Here is a 15,161-nt window from a genome sequence, read left to right as displayed (position 1 = left end):
AGCATCTTCACTTAAATGCTGGAATAAGCCAATCAATCATCTAAAAGAACTGGGATTTCCACAGGCTACAACTGCTAAGATGTGGGGCACAAGCTCTAACTATCCCACGATGCCAGTTCAAAGAACACTTATGCATTAGATCCAGTCCACACATAATATAAGGGGGATCCAAAGGCAGAGCTGAAAGAAAATCTTTTCATATCCACAGGAAGCATTGTAATGTACTCTTTTGAAAATCACTGAAACATCTATTCCAGAAATATGTACATTGTAGGTTTATCAACATACACTTTTTAACCTTGAAATTTATATAAAAATTGTAGGAGGATGTAATGCCCAAGTGAATCCTCCCTGACCAATAAAAGGTTCATGCTATATATAAGAAATATAATGTTAATTCTACCCAAGTTTTAAATCCAGTGATTCACAAACCAGTATGACCCCACTGCCACTCAGTTTGTCAGGATAGCCATAGTCGATCAGCATGAAATCAACTGCATAGAGTGTACATGCAAAATTTACTTATAGCAGTTGGAACAGGGTGCCATGGTTCCACTAAAATTTTCCTAACTTCCCTCTACCAGGAAGCATTTAGCTTCTTAGTCGCCTTTCCCCAGGCCAGCATTACAGAACATGCATTATGGCTGGCTGGCAGAAGGCACCAAGCATCCACATATGCTCAAGGACTGCCAACTTCTGCCCCCTCCGAACAGGAAGTCTGGTGGGGGGCAGGAGATGACAGGCTTTCAGCATGTATGGATGCTCAAAGCCCCACACCGGCAAGCTGTGATGTGATGCGTCTTCTGCAATATGCTTACTGTAGTTCTGCTACCCCAAGGAAAGGGAGGTGAGACGCTGGATACCTCACCGGGGGGTGGAAGGAAGATACTACAGACCATGGGAGGGATGAAGAGAAATGCTGGATGCCACCGGGGGGGGGGGGGGGGGGGGGGGGGGGGGGGGGGGGGGGGGGGGGGGGGGTCCCCCAAACAAAAATGTGCTCCCCTGCTCCTGAATTTGTTACTTGCGGCTATCCTAAAAAGCTATGTAGTTGTGGGTTCACCAAGGAACCACTGCTCTCATTTTGCAGAAAATTGTCAGATGCAAAACAGTTAGTGATGTAGCATGGGGGTGCCTGCCAGCCTCATGTCTCTGCAAGCAGCACTTGGAATAACTGATGACTCTGCCAACTGATCTCCTAAACGTGGCTTCAATGGATGAAGAGACCATACGAAGCAAACATACTCCAGGCTTTGCGAAATCCTTTGCATGACATCTAGGGAATAGGGAAAACAAACACAAAGGCATTTCACTACAGGGTTTATATATTTAAGTTTTTCTCCCTTTTTTTTTACCCTACAAAATTAATGGTTTCCCTTATGCATTCTAGTTTACTTCCTCACAACTGGAAAGCAATTCTTTAATTATGCTTCCCCTAATCCACTTTATAGTCAATTCCAGTTCAGCAACTCCATTATACATAATAGCCAAGGCACTTATGACTACAGTCAAAAGAAACAGGCAAAGACAGAAAAAAGTAGAATTCTACTTACAAAAATAAGAATCTTCTATTTCATTAGTTGACAAAGCCCCAGATCTTACACGGAGTTCTGTCTAGAGGGAGGGGAGGAAATCCTGACAAGGGTTGTTGGGGAATATTTTCTCCTCTGAACTGCCAGAGGAAGAAAGGCTGACCACAGCCCTGGAGGGCAAGCCAAAGTGAAATGGCCAAAGGGCTGCAAAGTTTCTTTCCAGGATGAATGCCGTGCAACCTTCTTGCTGCCACACTGTTCAAAGTTTGGTTATTTAACTCGTACAGAGGCTTGCACAATAAACACAATGAGAGATACCCCTTAGTACATCTCTCCATCTGGTGTGGGTTTCTGGAAATCTGCAACTTCTTGCATTTTCCCCAGTATACTATCTTTTATCAATTCATCCTACAACCCCTAACAACTTGTTTGAAGAGATCCACCTGAAAGCCATGACAGTCCAAACAATCAAGGTACAGTACTCGAGTCATACATCCAGTCCAAGGATATGAAGGGGTTTGAAATAAAACATTTGTAACCCCTATAAACTCACCTGAATTAAAAAAAAAAAAAGATTTACTCAAGTAACTTCTATTATCAGTAGATGCTATAAAAACAAACATTCATAAACTTGTGAAAACCTGCATTTTGCTATTTGTCGTCTGAAGTAAGTGGCAGCAAGAAATGAAATTTGTGCCCAGTGATCTTAAACCTATTTTACTTTCAGAGTTTAATTTTCCGTGCAAATTCCCTGGCTAAACTGGCCTGTCTGAAAAATGCACCCAAGTCTCACCCAACTTCCACCCACTCAGCTGGGAGCAAATACTTCCAATGCTCAAATAGCTTTGGGCAGCTTAAAGACAAGCATTCTTACGGGTGTATTTAGGTCATGGGAGGAAAGCAGCACCCATACATGGCAAAAAAAACAAAAAACAAACAGGAAACAAACCCCTATGGTAAGCCAAACCACACAAGGAAGTAGGGGATGTTCAAATGACTTCCAGCCAAACACATGGATAATACATGCAGAAACTGATGCTAAATAAAGCTACATTATCATCCATCTGTTTGGCTGGAAGTCATTCGGTCATCCCCTAAAGCACTACTACTACTTAACATTTCTAAAGCGCTACTAGGGTTACGCAGCGCTGTACAATTTAACATGGAAGGACAGTCCCTGCTCAAGAAGCTTACAATCTAAAAGACAAATGTACAGTCAATCTGATAGGTCAGACAGATTGGGGCAGCCTATATGTTCAAAAGGTTAGGTAAAGCACAAGGAGTAAAAAATATCTGTGTACTTTCAACTATGCAACACTCTGTGGAAACTGCCCTACTGATGCCCAATCCCCATGACTCTCTTACAGCAGCTTACCCTGTTTCCCTGTCAAAAAGACAAGGTGCCTCTGCAGGTCAGGAATTAAGCTGCAAGCTGCCCTGAGTGGTGCTGGGACAAACCACACTAGCCTAGTGGTTTGTTCATCTTGGGGTATTATTCTCACTTTGGATGTAAGAGGTCAAAAGAAAGTAAGTGTTGCTATACTGGGACAGACCGAAGGTCCACTAAGTCCAGCATCCCGTTTCTAACAGTGGCCAATCCAGGTTACAAGTACCTGTACAATACATTTTATGCTGCTTACCAGTGGTGTGCTGGAGCCGGCTCACAAAAGCCAGTTGTTAAATTTTGTACCGACTTGCGAGTCAGTTGTTCCCTAGTGCGAGCCGGCTCTCCTCCCTCCCGCCCGCCCGATCAATTGCCCGATCCGGTCCCTCACGTCACCGACCTGACTCTTCTAATTCTTCGGGGCAAGCAGTCTTGCCTGCCCGCTACCAGCGCTGACTCTCCCCTGCCGGTTCGCGCTTTAAAAATGGCCGCCGAGACTTCCAGAGGTGGCCTCACGAGACTTCTGCTGAAGTCTCGGCGGCCATTTTGAAGTGTGAACCGGCAGGGGAGAGTCAGCGCTGGTAACGGGCAGGCATGACTGCCTGCCCCGAAGAATTAGAAGGACAAGGAGTCGGTGAGGGACCGGATCCGGAGGGAGGGAGGGAGGAGAATTTGCTGAAGGGAGTCGGGAGTCGCTGGGCATGGGTGGATGGAGCCTGGAGGGGAGAGAAGTGTCGCTGGGTATGGGTGCATGTAGGCAGGGGAGGGTCACTGCTGGACATGGGTGGATGGAGGGCAGGGGAGAGGAGGGGAGAGAGAAGAAATGCTGGACATGGATGGAGGGGAGGAAAGAGTGAGGAAGGAGATGAGATGAGGGGAAAGGAAGAGAGGAGAAAAACTGCACATGGATGAAGAAAATAGGCAGAAGCTGAGGACAAGAAATGAAGAAGAAAGGAGGAAAGGAAAGAAATAAATGGAAAGGAAGCCTTGGAAACGGAGTTAAGAGGACAGATAGCAGCAGAATCGGATACTGGGCCAGCATGATCAGAAAAATAGTCACCAGACAACAAAGGTAGAAAAAAAATCATTTTATTTTCATTATAGTGTTTGGAATATGTTCACTTTGAGAATCAGGTGCTCAACATTAAAAGTTTATATTTATTTACTTATTAATGGCATTTTATCGCACATTAAACATGAATTAGATTGGAACCTGGGATCATTTAATTTTTTTTTCCTGGAGGAATGCATTGCCAACCCCCCCCCCCCCCCCAGGCTATAGCCAGCTCTGCAATTTGGAGGGGGGCGCAGAGGGGGACCGGGGAGAGAGCCTGTTGTTAAACATTTACCAGCACACCACTGCTGCTTACCCTAGAAATAAGCAGTGGGTTTTCCCCAAGTCCATTTTACTAATGGCTTACGGACTTTTCTTTTAGGAAGCTAGCCAAACCTTTTTTAAACTCCGCTAACTAACTGGCAACAAATTCCAGAGTTTAATTACACGTTGAGTGAAGAAATATTTTCTCTGATTCGTTTTAAATTTACTACTTTGTAGCTTCATTGCATGCTCCCCAGTCCTAGTATTTTTGGAAAGAATAAACAAGTGATTCACGTCTACCTGTTCCACTCCACTTGTTATTTTATAGACATCTATCATATCTCCCCTCAGCCATCTTTTCTCCAAGCTGAAGAGCCCTAGTCACTTAGCCTTTCCTCATAGAGAAGTTGTCCCATCCCCTTTATCATTTTCGTTGCCCTTCTCTGCACCTTTTCTAATTCCACTATATCTTTTCTGACATGCCGTGACCAGAATTGTACACAATATTTGAGGTGCGGTTGCACAATGGAGCAATACAATGGCATTATAATGTCCTAATTTTTGTTTTCCATTCCTTTCCTAATAATACCTAACATTTTATTTTGCTTTCTTAGCTGCCGCTGCACACTGAGCAGAGAGTTTCAATGTATCATAAACGATGACGCCTATATCTCTTTCCCGGTCGGTGACTCCTAACGTGGAACCTTGCATTACGTAGCTATAATTTGGGTTCCTCTTTCCAAAATGCATTACTTAGCACTTGCTCACATTAAACTTCATCTGCCATTTAGTTGCCCAGTCTCCCAGTCTCGTAAGGTCCTCTTGTAATTTTTCACAATCCTCTCGCGATTTAACAACTTTGAATAACTTTGTGTCATCAGCAAATTTTAATTACCTCACTAGTTACTCTCATCTCTAGATCATTTATAAAGATGTTAAAAGCAGAGGTCCCAGCACAGAACCCTGGGGAACCCCACTATCTACCCTTCTCCATTGAGAATACTGACCATTTATCCCTACTCTCTGTTTTCTATCCTTTAACCAGTTTTTAATCCACAATAGAACACTACCTCCTATCCCATGACTCTTCAATTTCCGCTGGAGTCTTTCATGAGGTACTTTGCCAAATCCTAGCACATCTAAAGCGCCTAAAGGTAGATATTGCCTGCCTTCAGGAATCTAGGCTGACAGATCAAGAACATGAAAACTCAAGCAAGGCTGGGTGGGACAAATTCTATATGCCTCAATGGAGGAACGGAAAGGGGGTGTAGCAATTCTAATACATAAATGTTTAGCATACACTGCAGAAACAATTATGAAAGACCCGCAGGGACGATACATACTGACTAAATTATGGTTGCAGGGCAGGGAGATCTTTTTACTCAATGTTTATGCCCCCACCCCATTTGATAAGCGGTTCTTCCCCGGACTGCTGAGGACCCTTAATCCTATTCAAGGTAAAGGGCTAATAGTGGTGGGAGATATGAATACAATCATGGACCCGCAGATAGATTGTACGGGATCCCGAAATATTGGATATAAGGGAGAAAGCGAAGGACAGATATTACGAGAGTTTGCGGCCTCTCTCTCGGTGGTGGATATATGGAGACACCTGCACCCCAACGACAGGGATTTCTCACACCAGTCCAGAGTTCACGGGACATGGGCCCGTTTAGATTACACTTTCATTACATCAGAACTTTTTGCAGAGGTGGAGGAGGCAGGACAGGAAGAAATAATGATATCAGATCACGCCCCAGTGTGGCTGGTGCTTTCCACCACTAGACATTTTTTCCCTGTCCCGTGTTGGAGATTTCCTAGCTATCTGGCAAAAAATAAAGAATTTCAAAAATTTTTGAAAGGGAAATGGGAAACGTACGTGGCACACAATAAAGTCCATAAAAGCAATCCTCAGTTATTCTGGTGTGCAGCAAAAGCAGTTCTAAGAGGAGACTTGATTGCCTACATGGCAGCAAGATGTAAGCGGATAGCCTCAAGTGTCATTCATTTAAATCACCAACTGTACAAGGCTAAACGGAGATACATAACATCTCCGACGGAGGCTCACAAAGAAGCTTATCATTCTATACAGACAGCACTGAACTCACTGCTCCATGAGCACATGAAACGGAATGTAGTATTCCAAAAATATCGCCTACATAAATAAGAGCAGAGGGAACCGGACCATCTCGGTATTGAAAAATAAGAAGGGAGGACTAGAGAGCAGGCCGGATAAGCTACAAGAGGTGCTCCTCACTCACTTTAAGCAACTATATAAAGAACAAGGCCTAGCGAACCCCGAACAAGAGCTACTAAAGAAAGCAGGGATGCCCCATTTCAATAAGATGGCACTGGAGTTATTAAGAATTCCTATACAACCAAAAGAGCTGCAGCGGGCTATAAAAGGGCTAAAATCTATGTCGGCCCCCGGGGCAGATGGGTTCTCTGGGGAATGCTATAAAATACTTCAATATTCTATCTTAGGCCCGTTGTTTGATTATTACCAAGCAGTCATAGAAGAAGGGAGCTTCCCGAAATATGAGAATACTGCCCGAATTGTTCTTTTACTGAAACCTGACAAAGCTATAGAAGAACCAGAATCATACCGTCCTATTTCCCTAATCAATGTGGACATTAAGTTGCTGGCAAAGATCCTAGCAGACAGACTAGGGACTGTCCTTCCTGAATTGCTTGACCCAGCACAGGTGGGATTCATATCTAAGCGACACTTAGTCTTACATATCAGGAAAGTACTGTTGTCGATGGCTCAGTGTAAACATCAAAAGTAACCCGCAATGATAGTTAGCCTGGACGCGGCTAAGGCTTTTGATCAAGTGAGATGGGGCTTTTTGTTCCAGGTCCTTGACTGGATAGGCCTACCGGGGGAATTTCTGCAGGCCCTTAAACCTTATATCAAGACCCGGAGGCGCAGATAGCAATTAATGGGGGACTCACACAAAGTTTTAAGATCACCAAGGGTACCAGGCAGGGATGCCCATTATCCCCATTACTGTTTGATGTAGCATTGGAACCGTTGCTCAGACTGCTTAATGGTAACAATGAAGTTAAAGGAGTAAGAATGGGAGCACAAGAAGTAAAAGCACTAGCATAAGCAGATGATATTATGTTGGTGCTCACAAAACCTCAGGCGTCCCTGGATAAGGCGTTGGAATTGATCAGATGGTATGGGTCTATGGCAGGATTTACCCTTAACCTTCACAAATCCTGCACGATGCCGCTAGATGACAAGATAAAACAAACCTGGGCAGGACAATTTCCCTTACGATGGGCGGAATCAAAGATAAAATATCTGGGGATCTATCTAACTAAGGACCTCAGAGAATTGTATCATGCTAACGTAGCACCACTTCTAGAACTAACAAAATGCAAGATAGCATTATGGGGAGAGCTCCCGTTGACAGTATGGGGAAGAATAGTCCTATTTAACATGATTCTAGCCCCAAAATGGCTATACTTGTTTCAACAGCTACCTATATTTCTAAAACATAGAGAAGAAAAGACCTTATCGAAACTTTTACAGATATACCTATGGCGAGGGAAAAAAAACCAAGGTTACCTCTAGAGGTGATAGCTTCCCCACGAGATGGGGGAGGGATGGAACTGCTAAATATCAGATTCCTAACAATAGCGAGTGCAATGCGTCATATCAATGATTGGTACCGAAGTACATCAGATTTCTCCCTAACAGCGATAGAAATGAACATATTTCCTGAGATACATTTCAGTCATCTTTTGCACGCAGGTAGGTTGCCTCCGCAGGCCTTCAAGAGACATCCCCTATTGCAGTCACTAAGGGCCACCTGGAGATGGGTGTGCAGAAGACATCACTTTTTGGCTTCCATTTTGACGTGGCTTTCCATATGTAACAACCTAAGCTTTCCACCGGGACAGGGAAAAAGCATTTTTAGTAACTGGGCAAAGAAAGGAATGGTGTATATAGCTCATGTGGTCACAGTGGAGGGTAGAATGCATTCATATTCTGAGCTACACACACTATACGACATTCCACAGGGACATATGTTTGAATATTTCCAATTAAAAAACACTACATTGCAACCTTGCCGTGGACGGATCTAACAGAGGATGTCACAGAGGTCCTAGCAGAGACCTTTACGTTAGGTGCACCACAAACGATACCGTTGAGGTTCCATCACCAACAACTAAAAGATTCCTCCCCAGAGATAGATTATGAACGCTTGGCTTTGGGCTGGTCTAGAGAACTGGGGTGCAAGGTGACCCACGAGATGTGTAGAACATATGTGAAATGTTTGTACACACAGAGATTATCTATTCCGCAGAGGGAGAGGTTGTACAAATGGATCTTGAGGGTATATATATCACCACGTAGAGCCTTTTTAGCAAACTTTACAGATTGCGGGGAATGTCCTAAATGTAGGGCACCAATGGCTACATTGGGTCATATGTTTTGGCATTGCCCAATGGTTCAGAGATTTTGGGGGGAGGTATTAGAAATGACAGATAAAATGTGGAATTGCACACTTGTAAAAGACCCACTGATGCTTTTTAATTCCTACACTTTTTCAATTGACCCTCCAAAGGGGTTTAAGGGTTTCACCAGACTGTCAATCCTTTTTGGGATCACTTCAATACTGCTCTCCTGGAGATCACCTCAACAGCCATCTAAACAAACATGGAGATCACAATTAATTCAGCAGATGCGAATAGACCGCTGTGGAGTGAGCGATATGGACAGCACCCCAAGTCTCGCATTTAGGGCGCAATGGGAACCCATGTGGAATACTTTGCCCCCAGCCTTATGTTGAACTTTTAACAGAGATATAATTTCCTGAAGCACAGGACTAGGGTAAAGGGGGGTGGGGATGTAGAAGGAAGGGGAAGGGACTGGGGGGGGGGGGGGGGGGGAGGATTAATAGGCATCATAGGGAGGGGAGGGAGAGGGGGAAACAGAATGTATAGATGCACTGTGAAATTCATGGCTTATATTTGTATGGTTGGAGTTATGATTGTGAACAGTAATGCTGCAGTCACATGTTTATATATAGTGTTATTGCATTATATGTTTGGACACGGTGTATCTATCAATAAAAATCATTTGAACATATTCCAGGGGAATTTGAAAGTTTAATCTTGAACTGAAAATTCCTTGATCAGACTCTATCATTCTGATTGTCATATAGAACTCTCATTGATACTGCACTTAGCTGACTCACTGGCAGGAAGTCACAGCACAGCAGGAGGTGGGTTAGGCTCTGGATAGACAACAACAACAACCATTTCTAAAGCGCTACTAGGGTTACGCAGCGCTGTACAATTCAAACATAGAAGGACAGTCCCTGCTCAAAGAGCTTACAATCTAAAAGACAAGAGAACAATCTAAAGACAAGTGAACAATCTAGAGGACGAGTGAACAGTTAATCTGATAGGGTGGATGGATTGCTTGTACATTCCATGTGCTGCTGGACCTGAACCAAATTACTGCTAAGTCAATTCTGATTATTTTATGCTAACCTCAACTTTTTGTCTAGAGGTTTAGATACCTGATATTGTCTTTAATTTAAGGCTTATTTAATTTATTGCTTATTGCATAATTAATTTGTCCTGTGAACCCTCTTTCCTTTCCTGCTTAGCTCTGATAGAGGATAGGCTTGTAAAACTGCATTGTAGTATAAAGGTGCATTTTACATTGTTGAAACTGCTATAATTTATTGGGAATATTTAGATCTATTTACAAAAGGGAAGTTATATTCCAGGGGAATTTGAAAGTTTAATCTTGAACTGAAAATTCCTTGACCAGACTCTACCATTCTGATTATCATAGAGAACTCGTTGATACTGCACTTAGCTTACTCACTGGACTTATAATTCCACCCACCCCAGGGTTTTCCACACATTTATAGACAAGCCAGAACTCATTAACTTTACTCCTCAGTCATACACAGGCAATCTTACAGACTGTTCACCCCAACATAGTACACCTGCTCATACCCATTTCAACCAATCAGGATGACTTTTATTCTCTAACAATTGTGGTGCTTTAATTTCAAGGCCAATCATCTGGAGACTTAAGTCTTGTCCTATCTGTCTTCAGCAATCTAGTTTAAAACAGGAGCTCAGTAAAGTAAAGCAGGAATTGGATTCACTTAAAGCAGTTTCTAGAACTGCACAGAATCATACCAACGTCTCACCACTGCCTCAAAGAATAAAACCACCTAAGAATAGATGGTTCACAGTAGGCTCAGGCAGACTTCGTTATGTGACAAAAAAGCATCCGCCCTCACAAGTGTTGCCCCTAGAGAATTCTTTTGCTCCATTACAACACAGTGATGATCCTGAAAATAGAACTGAGGCAGAAGAGAAAGCAATAAAGTTGGAACAAAAGGATATGAAGGTACCCAAAGAGAAAAGATACCCCCAAATCACAAATGTTGAAGCACATACCAGGAAATGTAGATGGAAAGCGATGACCACAAATGCTCGCAGTCAAGCCCTGAAGTTGGAGGCAGACTTAGACGTTGTTGCAATCACGGAGACGTGGCTCAATGGTTCCCATGAATGGGATGCAAACATACCAGGCTATAATCTATTTAGGAAGGATAGAGAGGGTCGTAAGGGTGGAGGAGTAGCTCTATATGTGAGAAATGATATCACAGCGACCGAAATGACAGGGACCTGGGGAAAGGAAGAAGCGATATGCATCACCTTAAAAAGAGATAATAGAACCTCTGTCCACATTGGTGTTGTCTACAGACCTCCGACACAATTGGAAGAATTAGATAAAGACCTGATTGCAGATATTCAAAAGTTGGGAAAGAAGAGAGAGGTGCTGTTGCTGGGAGATTTCAATCTGCTGGATGTAGATTGAAAGGTTCCATCTGCGGAATCGGAAAGAAGTAGAGAGATCGTGGTTGCTTTTCAAAGTGCTCTGCTCAAACAAATGGTGACGGAACCTACAAGGGAGGGAGTGACGCTGGATCTGGTGCTCACAAATGGGGATAGCGTGTCAAATGTCCGAGTGGGTTCCCACCTCAGCAGCAGTGACCATCAAACGGTTTGGTTTGATATGACAGCTGAAGTGGAGGGCGGCCACTCTAAACTCAAAGTCCTGGACTTCAAGCATGCTGACTTTAGTAAAATGAGTGAATACCTAAGAAAGGAGCTGATGGGCTGGGAGGACATACAAAAAGTGGAAGGACAGTGGTCCAGGCTGAAAGAAGCTATAAATAGGGCCACAAATCTTTATGTAAGGAAAGTAAATAAAAGCAAGAGAAAAAGGAAACCGATATGGTTCTCCAAGCAAGTGGCTGAGAAAATAAAGGCTAAAGAGTTAGCGTACCAGATATACAGAAAAACTCAAGAAGAAGAACACGGGGATGAATACCGGATGAAGCTGAAAGAAGCCAAGAGAGAGATACGTTTGGCAAAAGCGCAAGCGGAAGAACAAATGGCTAGAAATGTAAGGGGGGTGCCAAAAATTTCTTCAGGTATATTAGTGAAAGGAGAATGACTAAAAAGGGAATTGTGAGACTAAAAGATACTGCGAGCCGCTATGTGGATAATGATGAAGAAAAAGCAAATTTGCTAAATAGATACTTTTGTTCTGTTTTCACTGAAGAAAACCCTGGAGAAGGACCGCAATGGACTGGCAAAAGTACAAATGAGAATGGAGTGGATATAGCACCGCTCAAGGAAGAGAGTGTGTATCAACAACTTGGAAAGCTAAAGGTGGACAAAGCCATGGGACCGGACGGGATCCACCCCAGGATATTGAGAGAGCTCAGAGAGGTTCTGGCGGGTCCTCTTAAAGATTTGTTTAATAAATCCTTGCAGACGGGAGAGGTTCCGAGGGATTGGAGGACGGCGGATGTGGTCCCTTTTCACAAAAGTGGCGACAGGGAAGAAGCTGGAAACTACAGGCCGGTAAGCCTCACCTCGGTTATTGGAAAAGTAATGGAAGCGATGCTGAAGGAAAGGATAGTGAATTTCCTGGAAACCAATAAGTTGCAAGATCCAAGACAACATGGTTTTACCAAAGGGAAATCGTACCAAACAAATCTCATTGAGTTCTTTGATTGGGTGACCGGAGAACTGAATCAAGGACGAGCTATAGACATAATCTACTTAGATTTCAGCAAAGCTTTTGACACGGTTCCCCACAGGAGGCTCTTAAATAAACTGGACAAGCTGAAGATAGGACCTATTAAGATCCCCCTTAGGGAGCCCCCCCCCTTGACCCTTGCCGGACACCGGTCCAGGAGGGTGAAGAGGGTCTTTCAGAAGGCTTGGAATATATCCCACCAATAGGACCTCTATTACCTGACTCCTGTCACTTATGGATATCAGTGTGTGAATTCTTTTCCCCATAATGTGTCTGGTGAATGGTATTTAGTGAAGAGTAGATTTGTGAAAGAAATTATTCTATCACTGTAGGAAATAAAAGGAGTGAAACTTTGAGTAATACCAAGATACAGCTGAAAGTTCAGATATGTAGAAACTTTTATTTCTTACATCAGTCTGGTACGCTCATCACAGGGTCTTAGGACATCCGTCCGTAGCTTTACATCTCTGGAGAGTTGGGGGATCGAATCCAAACTCCTCCCAGATTCACCTTTCCTATATACCCTTTTTTCCTCATTATTCCTTCATTAAAACTGTATAATTATATGCAAATCTTGTTTTCTTACAGTAGCTGACCACAAGCTAACCACAAGCTAGATCGGAAGCACAAATCTCCCACCTTACACATTTCCCAATCCTCTGCAATACCTTCTTGTGATAAACAATTTTTTTTCTCTCTTTTCCTATCTTCATAGGCATCCATCTTAAAAAAGGATTCCATCTTAGCCTAACCTAACTTGTCAATTCAGGTTATCTAATTCTTCATTTAAGCTTTAAAACTGCATTTGCTTGTTAGGCCAGATCCTGATTTGTCTTGCCAACTAGACACTGCTTCAGCAAGTGCCCAGTGTCAAGTCTTATCTCAGTTTTACTGGCCTAGCCAGTTTCTCTCAGGGCCTAGGCTTCATGACAGAGCCCACCACTATTCCAGTGAAGGGGGCTCTGGCTACAACATATATTAACAGACCCGAAGTGGTGAACTGGATTAGGAACTGGTTGACGGACAGACGCCAGAGGGTGGTGGTTAATGGAATTCGCTCGGATGAGGGAAAGGTGAGTAGTGGAGTGCCTCAGGGATCGGTGCTGGGGCCGATTCTGTTCAATATGGAGTGGAGGAGTGGCCTAGTGGTTAGGGTGGTGGACTTTGGTCCTGGGGAACTGAGTTTGATTCCCGGCACAGGCAGCTCCTTGTGACTCTGGGCAAGTCACTTAACCCTCCATTGCCCGCCGCATTGAGCCTGCCATGAGTGGGAAAGCGCGGGGTACAAATGTAACAAAAATAAAATAAAATAAATATATTTGTGAGTGACATTGCTGAAGGATTAGAAGGTAAAGTTTGCCTATTTGCGGATGATACTAAGATCTGTAACAGAGTGGACACCCGGGAGGGAGTGGAAAACATGAAAAAGGATCTCAGGAAGCTAGCAGAATGGTCTAAGGTTTGGCAATTAAAATTCAATGCGAAGAAATGCAAAGTGATGCACTTAGGGAGTAGAAATCCACAGGAGACGTATGTGTTAGGCGGTGAGAGTCTGACAGGTACGGACGGGGAGAGGGATCTTGGGGTGATAGTATCTGAGGATCTGAAGGCGACAAAACAGTGTGACAAGGCGGTGGCCATAACTAGAAAGTTGCTAGGCTGTATAGAGAGAGGTGTGACCAGCAGAAGAAAAGAGGTTTTAATGCCCCTGTATAAGTCGTTGGTGAGGCCCCACCTGGAGTATTGTATTCAGTTTTGGAGACCGTATCTTGCTAAGGATGTAAAAAGAGTTGAAGCGGTGCAAAGAAAAGCTACGAGAATGGTATGGGATTTGCGTTACAAGACGTATGAGGAGAGACTTGCTGACCTGAACATGTATACCCTGGAGGAAAGGAGAAACAGGGGTGATATGATACAGACGTTCAAATATTTGAAAGGTATTAATCCACAAACGAACCTTTTCCAGAGATGGGAAGGCGATAGAACTAGAGGACATGAAATGAGATTGAAGGGGGGCAGACTCAAGAAAAATGTCAGGAAGTATTTCTTCACGGAGAGAGTGGTGGATGCTTGGAATGCCCTCCCGCGGGAGGTGGTGGAGATGAAAACGGTAACGGAATTCAAACATGCGTGGGATAAACATAAAGGAATCCTGTTCGGAAAGAAGGGATCCTCAGGAGCTTAGTGGAGATTGGATGGCAGAGGCGGGGCTGGTGGTTGGGGGGTGGGGTTAGTGCTGGGCAGACTTATACGGTCTGTGCCCTGAAAAAGACAGATACAAATCAAGGGGCTGGTGGTTGGGAGGCGGGGCTAGTGCTGGGTAGACTTATACGGTCTGTGCCCTGAAAAAGACAGATACAAATCAAGGTAAGGTATACACAAAAAGTAGCACATATGAGTTATCTTGTTGGGCAGACTGGATGGACCGTGCAGGTCTTTTTCTGCCGTCATCTACTATGTTACTATGTGTGTGAAGCCCATCTACATGAGCTCCCCACTCCAGGAGGGATGCATCTGTCATCAGCACTTTTTGAGGCTGAGGAATTTGGAAAGGACATCCCATGGTCAAATTGGATCAGATCGTCCACCACTGAAGGGACTTCCGAAAGTCGGTGGACAGTTGGATCACATCCTCTAGATCCCCTGCAGCTTGATACCACTGATCTCATATGTAGACATGTCATGGGTGTTACATGAACTGTGCAGGCCATGTGACCCAGAAGTTTCAACATCTGCCGAGCTGTGATCTGCTGAGACGCTCGAACTGTGGACACCAGGGACAGGAGGTTATCTGCTCGTCTCAGGAAGATAAGCCTGAGCTGTTTTCGT

General features: G+C 43.9%; 1 protein-coding gene across 2 annotated transcripts in view; it reads right to left on the bottom strand.

Moving 5' to 3' along the window:
* Positions 1-972: 972 nt before the first annotated feature.
* RPL7L1 (ribosomal protein L7 like 1) overlaps positions 973-15,161 on the bottom strand; it is an 82,206-nt gene continuing 68,017 nt past the window's right edge. The window contains exons 7-8 of one of the 2 annotated variants that reach the window (XR_003941388.1): positions 1,217-1,276; positions 973-1,180 (exon numbers count right to left, since the gene is read on the bottom strand). The gene's annotated coding sequence lies outside the window, so the exon portion shown is untranslated. Of the gene's footprint in view, positions 1,277-15,161 lie in introns of both variants that reach the window. The other variant, XM_030195678.1, reaches the window with a different exon arrangement.

Source organism: Microcaecilia unicolor, chromosome 3 (assembly GCF_901765095.1).
Source record: "Microcaecilia unicolor chromosome 3, aMicUni1.1, whole genome shotgun sequence".
Classification (NCBI taxonomy): domain Eukaryota; kingdom Metazoa; phylum Chordata; class Amphibia; order Gymnophiona; family Siphonopidae; genus Microcaecilia; species Microcaecilia unicolor.
This window is presented reverse-complemented; position numbering and strand designations above follow the sequence as displayed.